The sequence below is a fragment of the Macaca nemestrina genome, chromosome 9 (assembly GCF_043159975.1).
Source record: "Macaca nemestrina isolate mMacNem1 chromosome 9, mMacNem.hap1, whole genome shotgun sequence".
NCBI lineage: Eukaryota > Metazoa > Chordata > Mammalia > Primates > Cercopithecidae > Macaca > Macaca nemestrina.
The window spans coordinates 51,804,218-51,831,151 of record NC_092133.1 but is presented as its reverse complement, the minus strand read 5'-3'; the positions used below and the strand labels follow the sequence as shown (position 1 = coordinate 51,831,151).

The window sequence follows — 26,934 nt, the reverse complement described above, 5'->3', positions numbered from 1 at the left end:
ATTTTTCACAGTTCTGCAAGCTAAGTCCTAGATCAAGGTGCTCACATATTCCATATATGGTGAGATGCTATTTTCTAGTTCATAGACTCATTTTCTTCTTCGTATGATGGAGTCATCATATGGTGGAAGGGACAAACCAAACCCCTCAGGCATCTTTCATAAAGGCACCGATCTCCTTCACGAAGGCTCTGTATTCATGACATCCAAAGGCCTTAACTTTGAGTTAAGAGTATCATACTCTGAATTAGATTTGAATGTATGAATTAGGGGGAGTTGCCAACATTCAGATCATAGCACTCTCACATTAGATGCTTTGTACATGGTTTCTCTGACTGAAAACACCTGTCTTCAAATCCCCCCTGGATTGTTTTCTTACCTCCTGTATTAGTTCCTTCTCATGCTGCTAATAAAAACATATCCTAGACTAGGTCATTTATAAAGCAAAGAGGTTTAATTGAGTCACAGTTCTGCACAGCTGGTGAGACCACAGGAAACTTACAACCGTGATGGAAGGGGAAGTAACACATCCTTCTTCACGTGGTGGCAGCAAGGAGAAGTGCCAAGCCAAATGAGAGAAAAATCCCTGATAAAACTATCAGAGAACATGAGAACACACTCATATCACAAGAATAGCAGCATGGGGGTAACTGACCCAGTGATTAAATTACCTCACACCAAGTCCCTCCCATGACACGTGGGGGTTATGGGAACTACAAGTTTTAGATTTAGTGAGGGACCCAGTCAAACCATATCACCTTCTTCAAGTGTTTCACTCAAATGCTACCGTCTCCATCATGGCTTCCTTATTTCCCTACCTAAAATTGTATCTTCTCCTCATGTTCTTTATTTGCTTTGTCTGCTTTAGTTTCCTCCATAGCACTTATCAGCACTTAACATGTTATGTAGTTTAATTATTTATGTTATTATATATCTCCTTCCAAGGGAACATAAGCTCCAAAGAGGCATAATTTTTTTTCTTTTCTTTTTTTCATTGCTTTATCCGCAGTGCCTACAGGAGAATATATTACAAGTTAGGAGCTTAATGTGAATAAATGAATGTTAGTCTTATTACCTTTTAAGTTTACCTTATTTTTTTTTATTTTCTATATTTTCCACCTTCCTCCATCCTTTCCACCTTCCTAGGTCCTTTGGGATGTGTATACAGAAAGCACCAACAGTAAGGTAAGAGAGTTCAACCTTTGGATTAATGATACAATCTTGAGACAGTTTTGCTTTTCTGTTGCCTCTAGCAAAACCACATTCCTGCTGCTGTCAGTTATGATGCACTGAGAAGACTTCAGAGACCTAAACTTTTTCCAGAGAAGACAGGCTTTACTGGTGTTCCAGTCCTAAGATGAGACCACTTGTGCATCCTGGTTTATATTTTATTTTGTCACCTTTATTCTCTTTCTTTTTATTTTTCTTTTCTTCTTTCTTACATTTTATTTCTGTTTGTGAAAGACCATGTACAAACAGAGTAATATGTGGATGCCTATCCATCTTACTATAATCATGTATTCATTGTACTTCGTTGTATACATTTGGTACATATTCTATATATGGACATATGCTATGTATGCTGTATATCATATATACATAACCATTTCTCTACTGATGGACTGTTACAGTATTTTCAATTTCTGATAACAACAAAAATGATCCTTCAGTTGCTATTATCAATATTTATTTGTACATATCAATGATCATTTTAGGGGATTAAAAACTTAGAAGAAGAATTTTTAGGGAAACCATATATATTTAAAATGTGTATATACTTTTCACATTTTCATAGATAAAGAACATCCCTATTTTTTTTCTCCACTAACAACAACACAAGATGACTAGAGAAAAACAAATCACCAAATATTGTAAGGATATCTGCATGTTTTATAAGTAATTAATAACTACTTTCTCATAACAGTAAAAACTATTTTGTTTTGTATGAGAGGACTTTTCACTTTAACTTTTAAAAACTTATTACATACAAATATATCACATCAAACCCAAAAGCCATTGCTAGCACACTGGTTCCTGTCTTAATATTAAGTGTGAGATAAAAGGACTTTATCTTCCAGAAAGTTGTTTATAACATGCCAAATATGTGAACACCCAATACTCAAAGACATTATCTCTGTGATGCAATTTTGAAAGTTGGCAAAATAATTTTTTACCAATTTCATCCTACAAGTGCACAATTAGAAGATTGGAATAGGAAGTTTACAAGTTAATCCCTCTATAAAAACTGCCATTAAACTGGAAAAAAAAATTAGAATTAACCTTTTTGGAACTCTGGATTCTAATCAGATAAATAGCAACCATTAGTAGAGTACTTAATACTATTGGTCTTTAGCAAGAAAATGGCTGCATGCACAAGCCAGATACCATCACTCATTCTTACTCACAAGAGTCAAAAAGTGAAAACAAACCTGTATGTGTGGATAAACAAAATGTGGTATGTACATACAAGGGAATATTATTTAGCCATAAAAAGGGAATGATGTTCTGATACATGTTTACGACATAGATAAATCTTGAAAACATTATGCTAAATAAAATAAGCCAGACACAAAAGGACAAATAGTATGTGATTTTACTTATATGAAAGATCATGAATAGTCAAATTCATGTAGAGAGAATGCAGATTGCATGTTTCCAGGGCATGGAGGCTGGGGCAAGGGGAATGAAGAGTTATTGCTTAATGGTACAGAATTTCTGTTTGACATGATACAAAAGTTATGAAAACAGTGTTAATTATACAACATTGTGAATGTATTCAATACCACTGAGTTTTGGAATTTAAAAAGATTAAATTGTACCTTTTATGTTATGTATATTTACCACCAGGTGATAACATTTTGTTAATGTAGGTGAGTAAATTTTAACAGTTGTACCACTCTGGGGGAGGATACTGATAATGAGGGAGGCCATGCATGTGGAGGCACGGTGTATATAATATATATACACACATACATATAAAAACAATAGACATACATAATATATATATACACACATATTATATTATATACACCCTGCCTCCACATGCATGTAATATATATATGCATATGTACATATCCATAACTCACTCTAAATTCAGGATGATCTCACCCTGAGATTTTTAACTTTATTGTATCTGTAAAGCTCCTATTTCAAAATAGGGTGACATTTACAGGTACTGGGATGGGAGAGGGTCTAGGACTCAGACAAAACTTTTTGAGGATACTATGTGACCCATTACAAGACACATAGTAATTACCATAGGCGAACGGCTTGTGAGAGCTCACTCCAGTTTGGAATATATTCTCGTTTTCATGTAAGAGAAAACTTCATCCCTGCTTCAGTTCAGCTTGGCATCAGCACAAGGGTGGGATTCAGAGACATATAAGTGTGGAATACCAGATCCCACCACATTTAAAAAAGCTGGCATACTAAGTTCATAAACAATGTGGAGTATAAAGTTCAGTTGAGAATGCTTGTGCCATACGGTTTATGTATCTTATAATAGACTTAATCACACTGCTAGTAATTTTCCCCATCATTGAGTACTAAAAAATAAAATTAGTAAAAAAATTAGATAGAATTAAAAAATATATATACCTCTTTGAGTGGAAGAGTGCTGTCAGCACATTTTGTTATTTTATTCCATTGTATAAAGTCTCCCTACCGCTCTCTTCATAAATGTATTGAAGGTTTGGCTAAATTGTATCAAATTTGTGATTAAATACAAATGTGAATACTATAAAATATTACAAAGGACAATCCGAATACTATGCCATACCAATTTTACGATGGCTTACAGATACCATAAATATTTACTTTAAGGGAGTAAAATAAGTTACAAAATAATATTTAAGAACACCTCAAATCCTTGAATAAGTTTAAAATGGTATCATTATTTGCAAAAAGTTACGTATGAAGTCAGCCAACTATTGAAAACTTATTTTTCAATAACGGAAATATATGCATTATCTAAAACACATATTCCAATATTTTCAAGAAGCAAAATACTAAATTAAATCATCTGTCTTTAAATGTTTGTTTATTTTGGTTATAAAGGTCCATGAAAATGCTTAACATTGGTTAATTTGATCTAAAAAAATATGCAATTTTTATTTTTAATGTATCATTTTTCCCATTTATTCTTTTCTAAATAAAACTTTCATCCAAAGTAGTTGACTAAAGAAACAAAATGCTGTTTTCTTTATGAACTTGTAATACATTTCAATAATAATTAAGATGCTGTTCATGGTGTTGAAGTGCACAATATAACAAATTGCATTTGCTGTTGAATAGTAGCAGAGTAGAAGCTGAAAAAATAAATAATGTATAGAAAGTAGCTTAAAACAGATGATAGCAGAGCAAAGAGTTTCCTGCCAACACCCTCTAAAAATCGGTCCTTTTAGGCTTTTGTGCTGGTATTAGAAATATATATATATATATATATATATATATATATATATATATATATATATATATATATTTTTTTTTTTTTTTTTTTTTTTTTTTTTTTTTCCCTGAGACGGAGTCTCCCACTGTGGCCCAGGCTGGAGTGCAGTGGCGAGATCGCCACTCACTGCAAGCTCCGCCTCCCGGGTTCACGCCATTCTCCTGCCTCAGCCTCCTGAGTAACTGGGACTACAGCTGCCCGCCACCACACATGGCTAATTTTTTTGTATTTTTTAGTAGAGACTGGGTTTCACAGTGTTAGCCAGGATGGTCTCGATCTCCTGACTTCGTGATCCACCCGCCTTAGCCTCCCAAAGTGCTGGGATTACAGGCGTGAGCCACCGCGCCCGGCAGGTATTAAATTTAAGTTATAGACAAGACATACATATCTGACCTTTTCCTTTCCCTTTCTACACCCTGAGGTCAAAGTCTGCTATGAAAGGACCTTTGCAGCAAGTATTTTCAGCTGGGGTAGGAGGAAAAGGCAGGAGTAGGAGAGCAGAGCAGTATGATCACCTCTTGCCAATGTAATTTCACTTGATTTGCAACTAGTGTTTAGTAAAGAATTTTGCTATACAAAAATAGTGTCTTAATTGGATTATTGTATGACAAAGTATGCATATTTCATGTTGTATTCCTATTTTATTAATAAGGCTAGGGAAACCTAGTAAATCCCTATACTGAAGTGAATTTGATTCTCCCATAGAAACATAAATCCTCAGGGTGATGCAACTCAGTCCTCCTACTACAGTAGCTCTTTTATAAGTGCCTCCCAAAGTTCCAAGAAGGAAAAAAGAAGGTGACCCACTAAGCTCACACCATGAGTCTATATTGCAGACACCTTTGTTCAACAAAGCTGCAGATGCTCTATTGAATCCACTGGAGATTGTCCTGAGACTAAGGACAAGTTCATTTTTTTAATTTTAACATTTTTAAATGCTTTCCTTTGGGGAATTCTAATTTATATATCAATATTCGGGTAATATTTGCTGAAAACACAAACTCTGAGAGTCAAAATGATCTGTGTTCACATTCTCGTTTTCTGTTATAACATAGAGACTACTTTATTATCTTTTTAGAAACTTTCACAACTACTTTAGTTTCTTCCTAATTTTATAAATTAATCTATCTCAAAAAACTTTGCCCAAAAGAGTTAGTAATAGCTATCAACTTCAGAAAAACTGAAACTTTAAAAATAACTTTTAGAAGGAAAATGATATAAAGAAATAATACATCCCATTTATACTTAATTTAAAAAATATGAATTGTCACTATTTCCTATGAAAACATCTCATGCCAAGTTCTTTTATCAAGCTTGGATTTGAAATGTTATATTTCAGTTGAAACTGGTAGAATCTTAGTAAAATTATAACAATAAGAAATTTTCTATATTCTATATATAATGTAGAATAATTACATTTAATTCCACTTGTTAGCCTATTCTGGTTATTTAACAGGTTGATTCATAATTTACAAACTTGGGTCAGAAATATTTTCTATTCTTAGCTTTTGCTGTTAGCAGAGATAATAATAATAATATAGAGCATGAACAACAAAGGATTGTGTATTGTTTCAATATTTTATTTTTTTTAATTAAAAAGAGAACCTAGTTATTTGCTTTTCCAAATTTCCTGTAAGATAAGAAAGACATATTTTTTCTTAACTACACCCTTGCTAAGTCACACTAGCTGCCTGACCTTGGAAAAAATTCTTAACCTCTTTGTGTCTCATTTTCAATAACTGTGAAATAAAGATAATAATTGTAGTATATTTCTCAAGGGATTATTGTGTGAATTAAAAAAAATAATGCTCTAAAATGCTTAGTTACAGATTCTGGAACATAATAAGCAGAAAAATTAATAACTATTATTATTTTTATTTACTATATTATATGGTATACTTTTTCTTCACAATCTTCAGGATAATTTCTATTCATCTTAAAACCATATATAGATATTTATCTGCGGAGAACTGTATCTTCGTTATTTCAAGGTCTGTGGATTACATAATGGTCAACTCTGATTGATTTACTGATTGATTAAACAAATTTTTAAAACAAAAATAAAAATATTGCAGCTATGTTGGTTTTAACCATTCTAAACCGATGAAATTTGCTCTCTGGTTTGTGACTAGGAAGCTAAACATTATTTATTAGGGCTAAAAATTTCTGGTGTCTAAAACAATTCAGGAGGAAAACTGTTAGATTCTATTACAAATGGGTATATTTGAACTGTTAAGATTTAATTGCGAGTATGTAGATAATGCAAATATACCTTAGGGTACAACTTTTGTTCTCATTAAGTTACCCATTTTACATTTTGAGAACACTAATAGGTGAAGTTCTTGTCAAAGAGAAGATCTAAGATGGTTTAAAGAAAATATTAAATGAAATTAAACTTACTTGTCAAGCTCCATAGCACAACTTGCAAGTCATAAATCACACTCTGTATGACAGCTACAGGAGGATCTGCGTAGTAAAAGAAAAATGATGGATTTTATCTTTCCTGTTTTTGTGTTATTAGGAACTAGTTGAACTATAGAATGACCTGAAAGACTCACATCAGGGATGGGAGGTTATTTGCAGAAACTCTTGTTTTATCACATTAATGTCAATATTTGACATTTCCACATGACTAATTGTTGAACTAATTTTTGATTTCTTATGCCAACTATTAATAATCCTCTTTTCATTTAGAAAGCACTTTTTGTTTATCTGTAAATCGATATTTGTTATGTTAATTTATTTTTACTTATTACAAGGATTACCTTTTATTTACAACAAAGCATTTGTAGATTTGTTTTCAATCAAATCTCATAAACGTTAATTGAATTATTGAAAAGAATTTGTAAATTATTTTGTTTTATCTAAAATAGTAACATCAGCATGTATATTACGTTAATTTTGTTTACCGTTTTTTGCTTCACATTAACTATATTTAACTGATTTTAACTGTCTTAGATAATTCCAAAACATCAATTATTTTACTTGGATGTAGTAATTCATTCAAAAAATATATAATGAAACTCTATTATTTGCCTGGCACTGGGCTAGGCAAAGGTAAGAGTGAATGGCCAAATCATGTTCTCCCTGTTTTCCTGTGATGTATTATCTGGCTAAAGACTGTGAAGGAAGAGTCATGTGAAGGAAGAGTATTCGAAGGATGTAAGAAAAGGGCTCACAGAATTAACTACATGTAGGCTGTTCTTAGGGAAGATTTCTTCTAGAGGTGGTACTTGACCTTCAGTAAGAAGTATGATTTGATAATTGATGTTAACTAGGTAATTGAGGGGATAAGGTGCTTTCTCAGGAAGAGGGACATAGTAGGCAAAGCCTTTAAGATAAAAGCATAGTGAAAACTCAAAACTAAAAGGAGGCTTGTGTGTCTGGACTCCAGAGACAGGAGGAGAGTTTAGAGAGTCTAGCAGAGATAGCAGAGAAGACTATCTTTTTTTTTTTTTTTTTTTTTTTTTTTTTTTTTTTTTTTTTTTTTTTTTTTTCCCAGTAGCAACCATCTTTCCTGCGAAAAATTCCCTCTCCTAGTACTTTAGTTCCGTGGATCCAAAAATTATAGCATTCTTTTACCACCATGGGGTAAGTATTTAATAAAAAATGTCAGTTATTCGAGCATGTAAGAAGCTTGGACATCATCACTCCCATCCTTACAACAAGAAAAATGCTGTACAAACAGACTATCAACAACCCATTTTAGATCCGTTAGAGGACTGAGGTCACAGAAAAACTGCTGCCCCCACCCTAAATCTCCACTAAATTAGAGAGATGGGAAAATGCAAAGAATTGTAGCTCAGTGGAGCAAGATCCCAGGAGCCCCCATAGGAGTTAGTAATGGAGTAGAAAACTTTAATATGTAGTTGATTAATTTCTGGAAGCTCATTGTGGACAAGCTTGAGAGTTAACTTTGAAAAATATATAACATGATAATATTAATTAAAAGAAAGTTGGATTAATATATTAATTTCCGACAAAAAGCCTTCAAAGAAAGAAGAATTATACGGGAATACAAAGGGGTATTACATAGTAACAAATAGTTTAATTTTCCAAGAAAACGTAACAATCCTTAATGTGTTTGCATGTAACAGGCTGTCAAAAACACATGAGGTGAAAACAGATAGAACTGCAAGAACAGATAAATAAATCCACTATTATCATTGGAGATGTTAACATCTCTCTAACAATAATGAATAGAATCAGTAAGGACATAGTTCAACTGAATATCACCAAAATCAGTGAGTCCCAGTCTCTCTTCTTGGAAGAGAACCAAAACAACTCTAGATATCTCAGGCAGAATGAATTCAAAGAAAATGACTGAGCATATTACTTCTCAACATTAGATACACAATGGAATCATCTGGGGCAATTTTTTAAAGAAACAAATGCCTACATATCATGTCCAGATTCTGATTTGTTTGTTATTAGATATGGCCCAGACATTACTCTACTCCTGACGTCTGTGCTTGAACAATCCTATCGTGTGTTTGCACCATATCAATAGTGAAACTGACAGTGCTCTGATAGGGGTATACTCTTTTATCCCAGTCTACATCCCAATACCCAATAGCCTAATATTCTTAGAATCCAGGTGTATTCATACTCTACTGGATCATTTCTGTTCCTTTGTAATATAGTCCCTCTCTTCCCTTATAGGCTCATAACGACATTAATAGACACTTTTCAGAAAGGCAGGTAAATAATTTGTTAAAATCTTACTACTGTTGTTTAACTGAAACATATATATGCATGTATTTGTGTATACCGCATGAAAAAAAGTGGAATTAGAGTTTATCTAGAAAAGAAAAAATTACCTCATCTAAGTGTGGAAATGAATAATCCTTAAACCAAACCATAAAATTGTCTCTATCATATTTCCACAAATAAGTCAAGAATTTAAAAAATCTTATTGTTCATGCATAAATGCAGAAAATAATACATCTAGTATATGCTTGTATTCTATTGTACTTTCACAGAAGCTGTTTGATACTTAACACTATGGTTATTAAGAAAATAATAAATCTTTGCAATGGTTTTGGAATTAAAATTTCATGTAAAAATGATTATGTAGATCAAGAAAAGTTGCAATTTTCTGGATTCCTGATATTTTAAATAAAAGTAGTTTCCAAAGGTGATTTGTTTATTATTTTAATTTTTAATGTAAATTTTCACAATATAATCATCCTATATAATTTTATTTTTCAACTATTATTTTTGTTGACTCTAAGAAACAATTACTTCTAAATATCATTTTATAATTCTTATGTTATAATTAAAAATCACAGTTTGTTGAATAAAATATCTGATTTATTACTCCCTAAGTCAACATTAAATTATTGTATTGCTATATCATGTATTTTGATGGTCATAACTCTAGGCTTATATAATAATTTCACTCCACTTTCATTTACATACCTAGAAAATTTGCAGTTAATTCCAATTCGAATAATATCTTTGTAACTAAATTTATCACGAAGCTCAACATGACAATTTAGTATAGTTAATCTCCATTTCATTTTACTTTTGCACAACTTTTCCAATGAAGTGATCCTCTGAGATTAGGACTAGTTGAAATCTTAGAGCAAATATAGAAATTGCTTCAAAGGAAGCCTTAGATGCTTTAACTCATGCATTGAATTTGAACATAGAAATGAGAGGAAAGCTTGAATAATTTTATAATGAAATGCTAAGCATGTTTTCCCCTCAAGGAAACATTTAAAGTCAACTTTCAAACTGGATATTACTCAAACATCAATCATTTAACTGTACAGCATGGAACATTTTGGGCATGGCAAATTCTAACGGAGGAGACTGCTAAAAATTCTCAGCCACATGGAAATCTGACTGCTTAATTATGAAAGCTGCAGAGCTGTTAGTAAATTTTTTTATTTTGTTTTTACATGTAGCTCAGAAACTACTTTGTAAAACTATCTTAATAGTTTTCATGGCTGGGTGCGGTGGCTCACGCCTGTAATCCAAGCACTTTGGGAGGCCGAGGTGGGTGGATCACCTGAGATCTGGAGTTCGAGACCAGCCTGGCCAACAAGGTGAAACCCCACATCTATTAAAAATACAAAAAGTAGCTGGGTGTGGTGACACACGCCTGTAATCCCAGCTACTCGGGAGGCTGAGGCAGGAGAATCGCCTGAACCAGGGGGACGGAGGTTGTAGTGAGCCAAGATCGTGCCATTGCACTCCAGCCTGGGCAACAAGAGAAACTCCATCTCAAAAAATAAAAAAAATAAATAAATAAAAATAAAAATAAATAAAAAAGAAAAGAAAAACTAGTTTTTACTTCATTTCTCCCAAAATATGTCAAAAATGGCATAACGACACACTTGCTTTTTCTGTAGTCAAAACCATTTGTAAATAAACTTGAAATGTACAGTGTAGAATCCAAGGGCAGAAAATAAAGACTGAACATAGAACTAAGAGCCTGTCCAACATCAAGGCAGTGGCTTTTTATCAATTTTTCTCACTCCAGGGCAACACTTGTTCCCTTACTCTTGTACTCTTTGTATCTCCATTGCTTGCCTGTGGCTCAACAATATTATTCTTTATAACATTATGGAGGCTATATGGCTTTGCTCATCCAGTATGCATCCCTATTATATTCTTCATATCAATTGGAATTCTCAATTGAAAGAGGCTTATTGATTTCCAACCAATAAATGGATAACTTCCACCTAAATCATGTGTTCATACATTGTCCAATCCACTGGACCATGTGGACTTAAATAATACGTGGAAGGAAACTTCCTAACATGCTGAATGGATTGGCTGTCACAGAAGATGTTCTTGAGTGGGCAGGTTTCCTTACAAAATATAATATACTAAGATTGTGGTATTCAGACAGCTCTTCAATCTTTAAGGGAATTGTGGAAGTAAACCAGGGGTGACATGGATTATCAAATATTGAGGACCAGGTGAGCTCTAGGCTTCTCAATGTCACTTAAGGTAATTACCCTGTACTTTCATCTATTTTATAATATTGCCTTTATTTTTTTCCATGAAAGAGTTAGGTTTGGAAAAACAAGAAAAACAAGCTTAAAATTCTTTCTCTAGTGAATTGGTTGTGTTTATAAATCTTTAGCTTAGCTTGAGTCCCCGTTTGTGAAATGTATAAATCCTTTTGATACATTAACAAACACTTGGAAAATGACTTAACTTATTAAGTTGAATTCTCTAATATAAGGGTTATAAGTGAAGGCTTAATTACTCAGCATTACTGAATTCAATATACCTGCCTTTTCAGTTTGCCTAGGGTGACAAATACATTTCCCATTAAAGCTTGCCAATGTAACACAGCCTTATTTCATTTTTATTGTAAATAAAAGCACATTCTAATATGTTTTAGCTAAATACAGCAATGTATATATTCAACTACTTCCCAATAGAGAAAATAAAAAAAAAACTATTTCTTTAGCCCAGAGCTTTATTTGCCTTTTACATAAAAGAAAAATACTTGGTGTGAAATAAAACCTTCTTACAGGTAATGAGACCCCATAGAATTTTAATGAAAGACAATTCAAGACCCATTTTTAAATAAGCCGTTGGGAAGAATTAATATAATTAATAACAGAAAGAACTAGATAAAGATATAAAAACAATTAACCTAGGAACATTTCTATATTTCTTCCTCATTTTCTTGAGTTTTAAAAGATGTTGAAACATTTTGACAGCTATAGAAAATGACCTAGGAACAAATATACTCTCTATTTCTGACATAAAATGATATGCTTATTGTATTTCTCATAAAACTCAGCATAAAACTATACACCTATAGTTATCTAAAAAGAGTTCCTAAAAATAAATATATACATTATTAGTATGTGACATGGGTGAGTTACTTTTGTAAAACTACAAAATTATTCAATATATTTTAACATATGATTTAGTGAGTATCAATATGGTATCCATTTCTTGATTCTGTTTTTTCATAGTGCTCTTAAATATATATGCTAATACTTTCGAATAAGTGATTTATGCTATGAAATGTTTTAATGAGGAAAATGAATCTATATAAAGCAACTTCATTTATATTTTGTTCCTGCCATGTTACATTGCTGAAATTTTGTATTATACTAGACATGACTCATTTTAAAATATGTAATTGTATATGAAGTTCTCAGTGTCAATGTCTGGAGGATGCAGAATTAAAATAGAAGAAAAGTTAAAAAATTAAATGCAAACTATATTTTGCATATGAATAAGAATATTGCAAATACCATACTTATATAATATGTTTATAAATCTTTACACTATGCCAAACGGTATATATGGCAGATATAGAATATCTCTGCATAGATATAAAATCAAGATAAATAACATTTTTAAATGTTTTTCACTGAAGTGTAATTGACATAAACTGAACGTATCCAGTGTATATTATTTTTAAAGTTTTGGCATATTGGTACACGAGAAAACACCATGGCAGTCAAGATAATGAACGTATTCATTTCCCCAATGTTACTTTGTGTTTTTAGTAATCGCTTCTTCCCCTCTTCCCTACTCAATCTCCATGCAACTACTAATCTATTTCTGATACTACAGAATGGTTTACACTTGGTAGAATTTTATGTAAATGGAGTCACTCAAAATCTACTCTTTTTTTGTCTGTCTTTTGCACTCAACATAACTACTCTGACTTTCGCCTGTGTTGATACTGGTAACAATAGTTCATTCTTTTTTAAATTATTAGATTTTATTTTTAGAACAATTTTAGGTTTACAGAAAAAACTAACAAAGCACAGAGAATTTCCATACACTTTTTTCTACCCTCCATATTCTTTATGATTAATATCTTGCATTAGTGTGGTACATTTATTATAATTAATACATCAATATTGACGTATTATTACAAATGAAAGTCCATATATTAGGCTTATATTAGGGTTCACTCTTGGTATTATACTTTTCATGGGTTTGGACAAATGCATATGTCATGTATCCACTACTATGGTATTATAAGAATAGTTTTACTTTCTTAAAAGTTTTTGTGCTTGATTTATTCATCCCTTCCCTTGGAGACTACTGGAAACTCTGATCATTTGACAGTTTTCCTCTTTTTAAGAATGTTATATCATTGGAATTATACAGTATACAGCCTCTTCTGATTAGCTTCTTTCACTAAGTTATATGCATTCTAGGTTCTTGCATGTTTCCTATGACTTGATAGATTATTCTTTTATCACTAACTATCCCATTTTATAGATATGCCTGTTTATTGAACCATCATTCACCTGTTGGGGACAGCTTAGTAGCTACCAAGTTTTGTTATGAGAAAAGCTGCTTTAAGAAGTCATGTGACATTTTTGTGTAGAAATATTTTTGACTCATTTGGATAGGTGTGAAGTTACTGGTCCATGTGGTAAGACTACATTTAACTTTGTAAGAAATGCAAAGCTATCTTCTAACGTGACTGTGCCATTTTGCATTCCCACAAGCAATAAATGAGTTTCCCTTGCTCTTTATCCTCAGTATCTCATTCTAATGAGCAAGTCTCTAATAATATATGATGTTGGGCATATTTCATTTGCTTATTTGCCATCAGTATGTTTTCCTTGGTGAAATGTCTGTTCGGATCTCCTGCCCACTTTTTAGCTGGATTATTTATCTTTTTTTTCCTTGTTGAGTTTTTAGAGTTCTGTGTATTGCTCATACCAGTTCTTTATTGGATACATGTTTTGTAAATACTGTCTCCCAGTCTTGGCTTGTTTTTTAAATATTAATTATGTCTTTCTTAGAGCAGAAGTATTAACTTTTATAAAATTCAATTTATAACATTCTTCTATAGTCTCGCATTTTTATATTTAAATCTATTATCCATTCTTGTATATTGTGTAAACACAGTGTCTAGATTCTTTTTTTGGATGTGGATGTCCAATTGTTCTAGCACCATTTGTTAAAAATACGATTTTCTGTGTGTGTGTGAAGTTACTTCTCACGTTATGAGCATACCGTGTTGGATTTATTCATTCACCCATTGACAAACTTTGGGTTGTTTAGAGTTTAGTGTTATTATAAATAAGTGTTCCATGGACACTTGTAAACACATTCTTGTATGTATATATGCTATAATGTTTTCTGCTTAAAGAGCAACAGTAGAATAAATAGGTAAAATGGTGGGTGTCTATTTAACTTTGTAAGAAGCAGTCCATTTTTTTCCCCGGAGTGGCTGTATCATTTACCTTCCTACCATCAGTATTTGAGAGTTACAGTTTTTCTAAATCATCACCGACACACAGGATGATTAGTATTTTTAATTGTATTTATTCTAGCAGGTGTGGAATGGCATCTCATTTAATTTGTATTTCTACAATGGCTAAAGATATTGAACATCTTTCGATGTGATTATTTGCTGTCTCTGAATTTCCTCTGGCAAAATGTGTGTTCAAATATGTTCTTTTCCTTATTGTTTATTATTGGTCTGTAATTTGCCTTGTAATTGAGCTTACATATTTTGGATACACATCCTTTATCAGACATAATTTGGAAATGTCTATTCCTAGTTTGAGTCATAATGACTCAAAAATCTAGAAATATAGAATTTTTTGTTTTTATGAAGTCATATTTATTGTTGTTGTAATCGGTTTGTTTTGCGTGTTCTCTAGGTTGTTCTTTGGGCCACATCTAAGAAACCTTTGTCTAGCCAAAAGCCACAAATAATTTCTCGTTTTTGGCTTCTAGAAGATGTACAGTTAACTCTTATGTTTAGAATTGTTATCTAATTTGACTAAATTGCTCTCTATGATATGATATTTGAATTGATGAAAAATTAGTGAATATTAATATTTTTTAAAGTGGTCAAATCTTGCAATTTATATCTAATAGAGAAGACTAGAAAATCCCCAATATTTATTTCCTCTTACTTCATACTACTAAAATTTGTATTTAGGCATTTGGTTTCTCAGATAAACATTACATTCCCCAGTATATGGTTCTATGTGGCTTTGTGACAACATGATGAACATTAAGATGTGAGTAGAAGTAATACATACACATTATTTTCAATGTCTTTAATTGAATGGGATATTGGCCCATTTTTTCTTCCAGTTTATTACACTGAATGTTGACATGTTATTTTTCAATATTGAGATAACCAGACAATGACAAGACTTTAAGAGTAACAATGTAAAAATTATACAAGTTGTCTAGTTTATCAACAATCCACTGGATTAGAGCCCCCTACCAGTCCTAGGCCATCTAATATATAGACATTGTGTTCAGTAGAAATAAATATATATTTTTTATTGAACTTTAAGTTCTAGGGTACGTGTGCACAATGTGCAGGTTTGTTACATATGTATACATGTGCTATGTTGGTGTGCTGCACCCATCAACTCATAATCATTTACATTAGGTATTTCTCCTAATGCTATCCCTCCCCCAGCTCCCCACCCCCTGACATGCCCTGGGGTGTGATGTTCCCCGCCCTGTGTCCAAGTGTTCTCATTGCTCAATTCCCACCTATGGGAATAAATTTGTAAATCATTTTTAAAAGGTTTTATTACATTCTGATTGAACATTCTCAGAAAGCATAATAATTTAATACAAGAAGTGGGACACTTCATGTGACAAAACAAACAAACCACCACTACAAACAGCAACAAAAACTACTAATGAATGTGGCTTTAGCTTTGCAACAGCATGACAGACTAGCAAGTTAATGACATTTGTTATGCCATAGAAAATATTTGTTGAATTGACACTCTAATGACTTTATATCAACCAATTCATTATCAACAATAAAAAAGATGATTAAAAAATACTTCAGTATGTTCACTTGTTGGCTTGTTAACATTTTCAAGAGTCTATAAGAGAAAAATGCATCCAATGTTGACAAAAATGTTTTTCAAGTATGTTGTATGTACCTATGACTAACGACTTTGTGAACAAAAGTCACTATATAAGTATACAATTTCTGACACTTAAAAAAGCTTTTTATGCAAAAGAATATATATGTTCTAATACTAAATCCACATATAAAATAATTGACTTCTTTAAATAATTTAAGATGCTCTTTCATATATTTATATTAAAAACATTACAGAGAATAAAAAAAGGCATTATATAGGCTACTTATGGTTTTTGATGTTTGGATTTACAATACGTGTATTAAAGATTGTGGAAATAAATCAGACAGTATATTCAATTGGACTTAATTTCATTATTACATGCCAAGTGTTGTATACCATCTGTTTGCACATAACACCTTTTAATTATATAAAATTATTATCATAAAGTTATATGAATTTATTTTATTTCATGTTATTATTTATGTATTGTTAGGAACATTTGCTTAAAAATCATATTTGGACATAGTAAGTATCAGATACTTTACATCTTTTGAAGCAGTTATTTTATAACCGTGTATACTAAACATCATTACTCCTTTTCAAACTTAAATAATGCAATACAAATTGGACAAAAAATTCAGGGAAGATCTGGGATCAAAAAGGAGGTATTGACACATCACATGTACTCCATAATTATATACAAATATTTTGTACCCATAATATTGAAAATACAAAAAATTAAACGGTACAGTTTCCTCAAAGTGCGTGCTTCTTTTGCTGTGCAAAACTGCAGGATATGGAAAGAAGTGTTTTAAGCCACTGAGTCATTTTATGTGGAGGATAAAAGGGATGGTACCAAACGTACCACTTCATGTATTACACTGATACATCCAATATGAACAATGTATTAACTTCAAGATAACACGAGAAAGTTAAATTATCTAACTTATTTCAAACTAGGAGATAGCATGTTCTTATCATTATAAGCCAGAATTCTGCTTATCCATTTCTATTATTAGAAAAAAACATAATTTTTATTCTTGTCTTAAAAATAGACACCTTGATATAATTCTCGGTAAATGCAGAATGATAATCTGTTTATAGAGTTTATATCATTCCAAGACTGCATTTCTAAAGTGAGAAAATATTAAAGGATATAAACTCACCTCTCTCTACAAAATTCCGTATTTTTTATGCAATGGCTTGAAAATGTATGGAAGGGGAGTGTGGAAACACTCCATACCTGGAAAACATTCTATCCATGCCTTTGAAATAATGGTTATCTAGTACTAGATTCTCATCAGTGCCTAGTTATGTAATGTGTATAACTTAAGATATTTAAGAAAGAAGGATAAAGCCATCAATATACATTATTTCAAGCACTTTTATTAGAATATTGAGTCATATATTTGCTTTCTGTAAGTCCTTTCATTTGTAAAGTATTAGTTGAGAAAGACAAATAGAATATATGGAGGAATTAAAAATTCAATTGTAGGGTGGTAAATGAAAACCAAAATTTTCATTCACCACATTAAATGTAAATGGATATATACTCTATTTAAGCAGCAAAGTTGCTGCTGCTTCTTCTTTTTTATTTTTTTATTTTTTGAGACAGAGTCTCACACTGTCGCCTGAGCTGGAGTGCAATGGCGTGATGTTGCCTCACTGCAACCCCCGCCTCCCAGATTCAAGAGATTCTCCTGCCTCAGCCTCCTGTGTAGCATCTTAAGATGTAAAGATTTTTAAATTAAGATAATTCTTGGAATGAACCATCTTGTGTTGGTTGAACATTTCTATTTACAGATTTTTTATAGTTTTTTTAACTTTTATTTTAAGGTCAATGGCACATGTGTAGGTTTGTTATATAAGTAAACTAGTGTCACAGGGGTTTGTTGTGCAGATTATTTCACCACCCAGCTATTAAGCCTAGTTCCCATTAGTTGTTTTTCCTGATTTTCTGCTTCCTCCCACACTCCACCCTCCCAGAGGCCCCAGTGACTGTTGTTTCCCTCTATGTGTTCTTGTGTTCTTATAATTTAGCTCCCGCTTGTAAATGAGAACATGCAGCATTTGGTTTTCTGTTCCTGCATTAGCTTGCTAAGGATGAAGACCTCCATCCAGCTCCATCCATGTTCCTGCAAAGGACTTGATCTCATTCTTTTTTATGGCTGCCTAGTATTCCATGATGTATAAGAATCACAAAATAAAGATGGTTCTTAACTTTTAAATTAAGATTTTTAAATTAAGATGAATCTTGATTTTTTAAATTAGGATGGTTTTAAGATAGTTCTATAGATAGATTAGGTAGATATATAATCTATCTAGAGATAGATAGGTAGAGATATCTATTGATAGATATCTCTAGCTAGATATAGATGGTTCTCTATATAGAACTATCTCTCTCTGTATATATATATGTCTACACATAACTCTATACACATATAGATACATGTTTATATCTACATTTCTATGTGTATATAGATATGCATATATCTACATGTATACGTATAGATATATATATGCATAGGTATCTATGTATATATGTATATACATGCATATCTACATGTATATAGATATCATATACACACATAGATATAGATAGGCATGCAGATATATATGTAGATACACATATATACATATCTACATGTATACATTTATATATAGATATAAATAGACATATAGATACAAATGTTACTATATCTATATATGTGTATATACACATATACATATCTGTATCTGTAGAAGATATCTGCTATCATCTATCTATATATCTTCTATCTTCTATCTATAGAGCCATCTTAATTTAAAAAATCTTTCATATATGTATATAAAAGGTAATCAAACACAAGCCAAATGAAAATTTGCTTAGCTATGTTAATATCAGACAATAGAGATTTTAAGGCAGAAATTATTACCTGAGAGGAAGATGTATACATCATCCACATAAAAGAATCAATTATTGAGGAAATTGTCAAACTTGTGTATTTATATTCACTCACACACAGTTAACACACATGTAAAATTTATAGAACTTAAAGGAGCAATAGGCACATCTTCAATCATAAAGACTTTAATATATCTTTTTCAATAACTGATAGCAAAAAGGATACAAAATATCAATAATAATACAGAAATTTAAAGCAGTAGGATTAAATACTTTGACATAAGAACTGCACCCAAAAATAGCAAAACACAATTTTTTATAGTGTATTTAGAACATGTTTCAAAATTTACCATAGATATCTATAGATATCTCTGTCTATCTAGGTAGATACATGATGATTGATAGATAGATAGATAGATAGATAGATAGATAGATAGATAGATAGATAGAGGCTGAGGTTAGGCCCCAAAAAAGAATCAATAAATGCCAAAAATTTGAAATACTTGACAGTGTTTTTTGTACAACAATGTTATTAAGCTGGAAATTTGTAGCAAGACTTTGAAAGTGAACAAATGTTTGGAAATTAAGCATCACATTTTTAAGTTATTCATGGATCAAAAAGGCAACTACGATGAATATTAAAATGTATTTTGAATTTAATAAAAATGAAAGTAAAAATACTACTTGTTAAAAGTTGGGAGACTTAGGCAAACCTCAGCTTGGAGATAAATGTATATGGTTACATAAATATGTTTAAAAAATTAAAGCTTGAAAATTAAAAATCTAATTGTCAATCACAAAAATGTAAAACATAATGTCAAATTAAATCCAAATAATTAGAAAAGAGAAGATACATAAGAAGCAGGAGAAATGGAAACAATCATAAAATAAATGAAATCAGCAAAAGCCAAAGTTACTATGAAAAGACTGATAAAAATATATCATGATTATGCATGAAATTAAAGAAAAGAGTATCCACAAATTCTAAATATCATGAATAATAACAAGGAAATCATTATAGATTCTATAGTCATGAGAGAGAAAAAGAGAATGCAATAAGTAACTTAAAAAATTTTGAAATAGTTTGATGAAATACATAACATTTCTAGAAAATTATTAATAGTGACACAAGAATAAATAGCAAATCTGAGTAGCTCTATATCTAATAAAAATAAAATTATAATTAAAGCTTTCCAAATGTAGTGAGTTTAAATCAAATAAAATATTAAAAATCTGAAATGTTTCCAGGAAGAAACGGTGAATTCCTAATATAAAATATAACATATTATTTGCAATCCCTTTACGGAAAATTGTGAAATTTTATTGAGATAAATTAAAGACATTCAACAGAAATAAAGATGTACCATGTTCCTATTTCATTTCTAGTAGTAGAAGAAAGATTCAGTATTTTAAATAAATCTATATTTGTAATACACTGGAAATCATAATACTGTGATTAGTAATAGCGTAATTTGTCTGCATTATATTTGGTGGCAACTGAAAAACTGACTGTAAAATGCAAATAAAAACACAGTATATAAATAACTTTGAAGAAAAAATATAATGTGAAGACTTACACTATTAAAGTTTTTATAAATGTATATTAATTATGACATAGAAAAGGTACAAGTATAGACATTTCAATGAAACAGAATGGAGAGTTCATAAAGAGAACCACACAACAATATAGTTAGCTGATTTGTGAAAAAAATAGTGCTTCAGTACAGCGAGGAAAAGATTTATTTTCAATAAATTGTGCTGTCTTTCATACATCCATACAGAGAAAAATGAATATTAACGTCCAACCTCACAACATACACAAAAATTATTTCATATAGAAGGCAGTGTGTAACATAAACAGTACAGTTTTTAAAAAGTAATACAGAGGACACCTCTATGACCTTAAGATTTTTTAAAAAGACTCAAAAACTAACCATTGAAGACTAATAAATAAGATAAATAGGTTAATAAATAGTAAAATCACAAAAAATAAAGATTTGTAATCATAAAATAACTCACTGAGAGTGAAAAGGCAAGCAACTGAATGAGAAATGAAATTTGCAAACTTGAATACAATAAGAACTCTTAAAAGATAATCTGTAAACTCTACAAATGAATTTTTTGATAAAGTAAAAATATAGCCAGGTACGGTGACTCACACCATTAATCCCAGCACTTTGGGAGGCCAAAGCGGGAGGACCACTTGAGCCCAAGAATTTGAGACCTGTCTGGGCAACATAGTGAGAGACCTCTGCCTCAACAAAAAGTTTTAAAAATTAGTCAGGCATGGTGGCTCTGGCCTGTAGCCCCAGCTACTCCTGAGTAGCTAGGCTCTTTTGAGTCTGGGAGGTCAAGGGTGCAGTGAGCTCTGATCAACCACTGCCCTCCAGCCTGGGTGACAGACTTAGGACCATCTCCAAAAAAATTTTTTTTAATAAGTAGTAAATGAAAGTACAACCAATGAAACATCAACAAAGGTGTCTTGCAATTTTAAAAGCACTTTACCACACAGAATTAAAAAAAAAAAATTAAAGAAAGAAAAAAATAAACAAAAGGAAATCAAGCTACTTATAATTTATTAAATACAAATTAAAAATAAAATAAATTATACTCTATAATTAGTAAAAAGCTAAATTTTAAAAAATAAAGTGTATTTAGGGTTTCTACAGAAGTTGCACAAATGAAATGAAATTTGCACGCATTTATGAAAGGAATGTAAATCACTATGACTCTGAAAAATATTCGACTTAATCTTGTAAAGAACATATCCTTTCTAGCTCATTGTCCAAATTCATCCTGACTATATATGCACATATGTGTTTGCATGCTTGTGTGTATGTATACATATATACTGTGTGTGTATATATATATAGTGTGTGTATATAGAAATACATACATAAATGTGTACATATACTTCCTCCTAAAGATATGTATAACAATCTTTCTAGAAGCATAATTTATATTAGCCCCAAACTGGAAAAATATGTATCAAATATAGAATAAATAAGTACAATGTGTTATGTTTACACACAAACTGTATGTTGAGTGAAAGAAGTAGCTCTAAAGTATCAACAGATGTGAGGATAATGGTGAGAGGGAGAGTAGTTACTGTGTAGGGGAAAGAAGGAATTTCCTAGGATTCGGCTCAGATTTTATTACTCGACAGGAGTCATCTTTATAAGGCTGTGTTCACTTCTGGATAATTTTTCAGGCTGTACATTTGATGTTGGTACATATGTCAGTGTTATACTACAATACGTATTTTAAAAATCAACATTCCAGAAGTGTTATGATGTGGATAAATTCCTTTAATTTGAAATCATGTTTCTTATATTTTAATCAGAGCTGCCTTTCTAACTGCCTGAAACTAGGCAAGTTAGTAACTTGTCTGTTGAGTTTACTCACCTGAAAAGAAGGAATTAATAAGGGTAGCACCTTCACAGGTTTATAATGAGACTTAAATCAGTTTAATACTTATAAAAAGCTTATAATTGTACAGACTTATATTAAGTTCCATGTAAGTGTATAATGAACAAATAATTATCAATTATTAAATTAATACTACTTGTCCATCCCTGTAATAGGTGTCAGGACAATAAATGTTATCCATTCCTTCCCTTAAGGAAAACAAAAGTGAAAAATGATAATAGCTATGGAACAGTGTTCTCAGAGTAAGATACTCAAACTATCTGTATATGAATCTTCTCAGTGTATTTTTGAATTTATTCTAAAAATTATTGTGAGTAAATTTGGCATTGGGGCTAGAAAAGTTCATTTAAAAAAATGGCAATTTTCGGCCAGGCGCGGTGGCTCAAGCCTGTAATCCCAGCACTTTGGGAGGCTGAGACAGGCGGATCACGAGGTCAGGAAATCGAGACCATCCTGGCTAACACGGTGAAACCCTGTCTCTACTAAAAAAAAATACAAAAAGCTAGCTGGGCGAGGTGGCGGGCGCCTGTAGTCCCAACTACTTGGGAGGCTGAGGCAGGAGAATGGCGTAAACCCGGGAGGCGGAGCTTGCAGTGAGCTGAGATCCGGCCACTGCACTCCAGCCTGGGCCCACAGATCGAGACTCCGTCTCAAAAAAAAAAAAAAAAGGCAATTTTTTAAATGCTAAAGGTGAAGAGCCAAGGCTGTATATTATGAAAAAAAATTGACACAATAATAAGTAACAATACAGGTTTGCTTATGAAGGTCAAGAGAAGCTTTCAAAAATACTGAGATCCAGGAAAGGGGAAAAGAAGTTTTCCAAATGGTCAAGTAAGGTAAAACTATTCCAGGAAAATTAAACCATATGAGCCAAGGCCAAGATATGTAATATTTCAAACATTTAAAGTTTGATACAGCAGGAATCTAGGTGCTAGTGAGAAGCATTTAGAAATAAAGTAAAAGGCAAATCTCTGTCATAAGATGTTTAGACACAATCAAATAAGCAGTACGAAAACGAGTGAAAAGATTTAATTCCAGGAGAAAGGCACATATATGTATTTAATCCTAGAAACACAAACACACACACACACAAGCACACACACCATCATTGGAAATAAGGGTTAGAATAAATTACCAGTGAAAATGACTGTTGATTTTTTATATTTTTATGAAACAGCTTTATCCCTTTCATATCCTTTGCATATCCACATATTCTACCTTCAATAATGTAATTTTTATAATGATCATGGTATTGTACTCCTCAATATTCTGACATTTCACTCTCAGTCTTCCTTTTATATAAACTCCAAGAAACTTGTTCAGTTCTCTCCAGACTTTATTATCTTCTGAATTGCTGCCTTGATCAGCCAAGATCTTTTTGAACTTCGGGTAAGATGGATTTTATCAGCCAGCATCCAGTTGGATCAATTTGTTCGTGCCAAAATTGAAATCTCTTTTTATGTCCGTTTGATTTACGTGGAGTCACAACTATCAGGGCATTCATTCCTCAGGGGACTTACCCACCAAACATTCACAAAAACTCTTTTCTTTTTTTTTTTTTTTCCTTTTCAAGCATTTTATTGCTTATTATTTTCCAGTTTCTCAGTTGATATTCACTTCGTTCACTCTTGCACTGCTACAATAAGGATTGCTCAAAGAGTTTGTGATAATAATAACTTTTATCTTGGAACGTGGTAACTAGTTTTTAAAGCCCAACTACTTTAAATCACTAGACATCAGCATTGCTGTCACAAAATTAGTTTTACAAACACTTTCAAATAAGACAAAGGCAGAAACTAAGACACTGACAGAAGATGGTTAAGTAAAAGTGTTGTTAATTAAGTAGAATTGACACATTTCGTTACCAAATGAGAAGAAAAAGGTGATATTTTAAGTAACTCTACCATGTGTCTTGCATACATTAATCTAAGAAGGTAATATAGAAAGGAAAATTAAAGAAGAAAAATAATTAAATATTAGGTATTGGAAGTACCTGTTAAAAGTTCAGAAGTTCTCAGTAGACAGATGTCTTTGTAGAAGTTTTAAAGAAATAAGTAGTAACAAAAGTGATGTATGATAACCAAAGAGGACCAATTTCAGAACACTGGTAAAAATAATATTTAATGAGTGAATCAAACAACAGAAATGTATAATATGTTCTCCAAAGACTTGTACAAGAATGTTCATAACAGTTTTCATTACAATAGAGGAATATTTGGGAAACAACTCAAATGTTCATCAAAAGTAGAATGGATAAATAATTTGTGTTTACTCATACAAAAGAAGTAAGAAAATGAATGGACTATAATGATATATAATACTGAAGCAATCTTCCAAACATTAGATTTATCATGCGAGCAAAAGAAACCATACATAAAAGAGTGCATAGTGTGTGATACATTTGTATTAAGCTCAAAATCAGACAAAACTAATTCATAGTGTCAGAAGTCAAGGTAATGACAAACCTAGATGGGCACTAACTGGGAGAGGTCAAAATGATGATATCTGAGGTGTGGGGGCTGCTCTATTTGTTGATCAGTGTAGTGATTATATGAGGTTGTTCTATTTGGGAAACTCGTTGACCTACGCTCTCATAATTTAGGACCATTTCTGTGTCTATATTATGCTCCAATAATACAAAGTAGCTTAAAATATAAAAGTAGAATCAGGAGAGGCTATTCCATGAATTCAAATGGAAAAGCAGATTGGGCATGGTGGCTCACATCTGTAATCCCATCCCTTTGAGAGGCTGAGGCAGGCAGATCACTTGAGCCCTCTAATTAAGACCAGCCTGGGCAACATGGCAAAACCTTGTCTCTACAAAACTATAAAAATTAGCTGGGCACGGTGGCACACACCTGTGGTTCCAGCTACTCAGGAGGCTGAGGTGGGAGAATCATTTGAACCTGGGAGGCAGAGGTTGCAGTGAGTGGAGATAGTGCCACTGTCCTCCAGCCTCGGGGACAGAATGAGGCCCTGTCTCAAAACAACAAACAACAGCAACAACAACAACAAATGAGAAATCATTCTGGAAAGAAGGATGTGACCAGTAGTGCCAGACTACGAAATCCATGAAGACGAGTATGTGTCTAGGTAAACTCCTCAGGTGCCAGGAAAAGCTATTCACAGTGAATTGCTTCACAGAGAGGATACACTATAAAAAAGGCCACAGGTCTCTTTGGGGAAGGCATGGGGAAAGATTTACTGTGAGTGGTGCGTCAATAGTGCCGAGTCCTCCAGGCATCCTATTTAAGCAAAGGGCTCTGAGTCAGAAAATTAACATGGAAACTAGGTGGTAGGCTATATCTACACAATAGTGACTGGAGTCAAGTTTTTGACTCCAGACCTGAAGAATTTCTTGTTATATGAATTAAGCAGTATTCTAAAAGGGTCTCTATTTTGTTCCAAGGATGTCAAAATCATTTAGCCACTGCCAACGTTTTCTTGCTCCAAGGCACTCTGATGACCTGTACAACTCTACTAGCCTTGATTGTAGATATGCCCACATTTTGTTTGTTGGTTAAGTGCTATAATGTTGCATCTGATTTTCTGGAATCACATCATTCCTATTGAAATCTGTGAGCACTTCTCAATTGTGGCCTCCTTTATGGTCATATCTGGCCCACAGAAGTGAGCAAACAGAACTTTCAGTGATGGAAAATCTGCCCTCACTCACATGTTTCTTAATGCCTTAGTGAAGGGACTCTCTTCTGGATCTTCTCTTGGAACGTAATTGGGGAGCGAGTGTGCAGAAAACACATGAAAATCCTTTCCATTGTTAGACGGTTCAACCTGTGGGAATGTTTATGATTAATTGGCTCTGCGACAAGGACACTACTAAATAATGTAATACTGTTAGTTGATTAAACAAATTCTGTAAAACAAATTCTGTAAAATTAACACAAAACAGTAGGTACAGAAATTGCGTGTATTTTCATCTGACATGGCTTGGTAATATTAGAGAAACTATACACTGAATGTGTATACAGGTTGAAGTAGCCATTTTCTCTAGTTATCAGGTAAGTAGTAGGACAGAAAAGCTGTTTCCTCTCTAAGCTATTCATATTTTCAAGCATTTATTCTGAGTGTGTTAATGATTTGTAAAACACGTATGACGTGACTTTGATTTCTCCACTATGAATGGTGTTTCAGTACCTTGGCATCACGTAGTTTCCTTTACAAGTCTCTAAATTTCGTTATAGTCACACATTGTCATTACTTCAAAATGTTCACTTGTATACTTCTTGCCTCTGAACTGAAATATTTTACTCTTATTGTAAATACGCTCTGCTTTTGAGGCAAAAAGAAAGATTATAATGCTGGCACATGACTTCTACAACATTTTGTGCATAACTAACTTGTTGAGATTGGAC

The 26,934-nt window shown here is 32.3% G+C and overlaps 1 long non-coding RNA gene across 1 annotated transcript in view; it reads right to left on the bottom strand.

The window, feature by feature from the left end:
• Positions 1–6,842: 6,842 nt before the first annotated feature.
• The window catches only part of LOC105496637 (uncharacterized), a 121,541-nt gene continuing 101,449 nt past the window's right edge, over positions 6,843–26,934 (bottom strand). Inside the window, exon 3 of the long non-coding RNA XR_011607434.1 lies at positions 6,843–6,910. This is a non-coding gene — a long non-coding RNA (uncharacterized lncRNA). The remainder of the gene's footprint in view (positions 6,911–26,934) is intronic.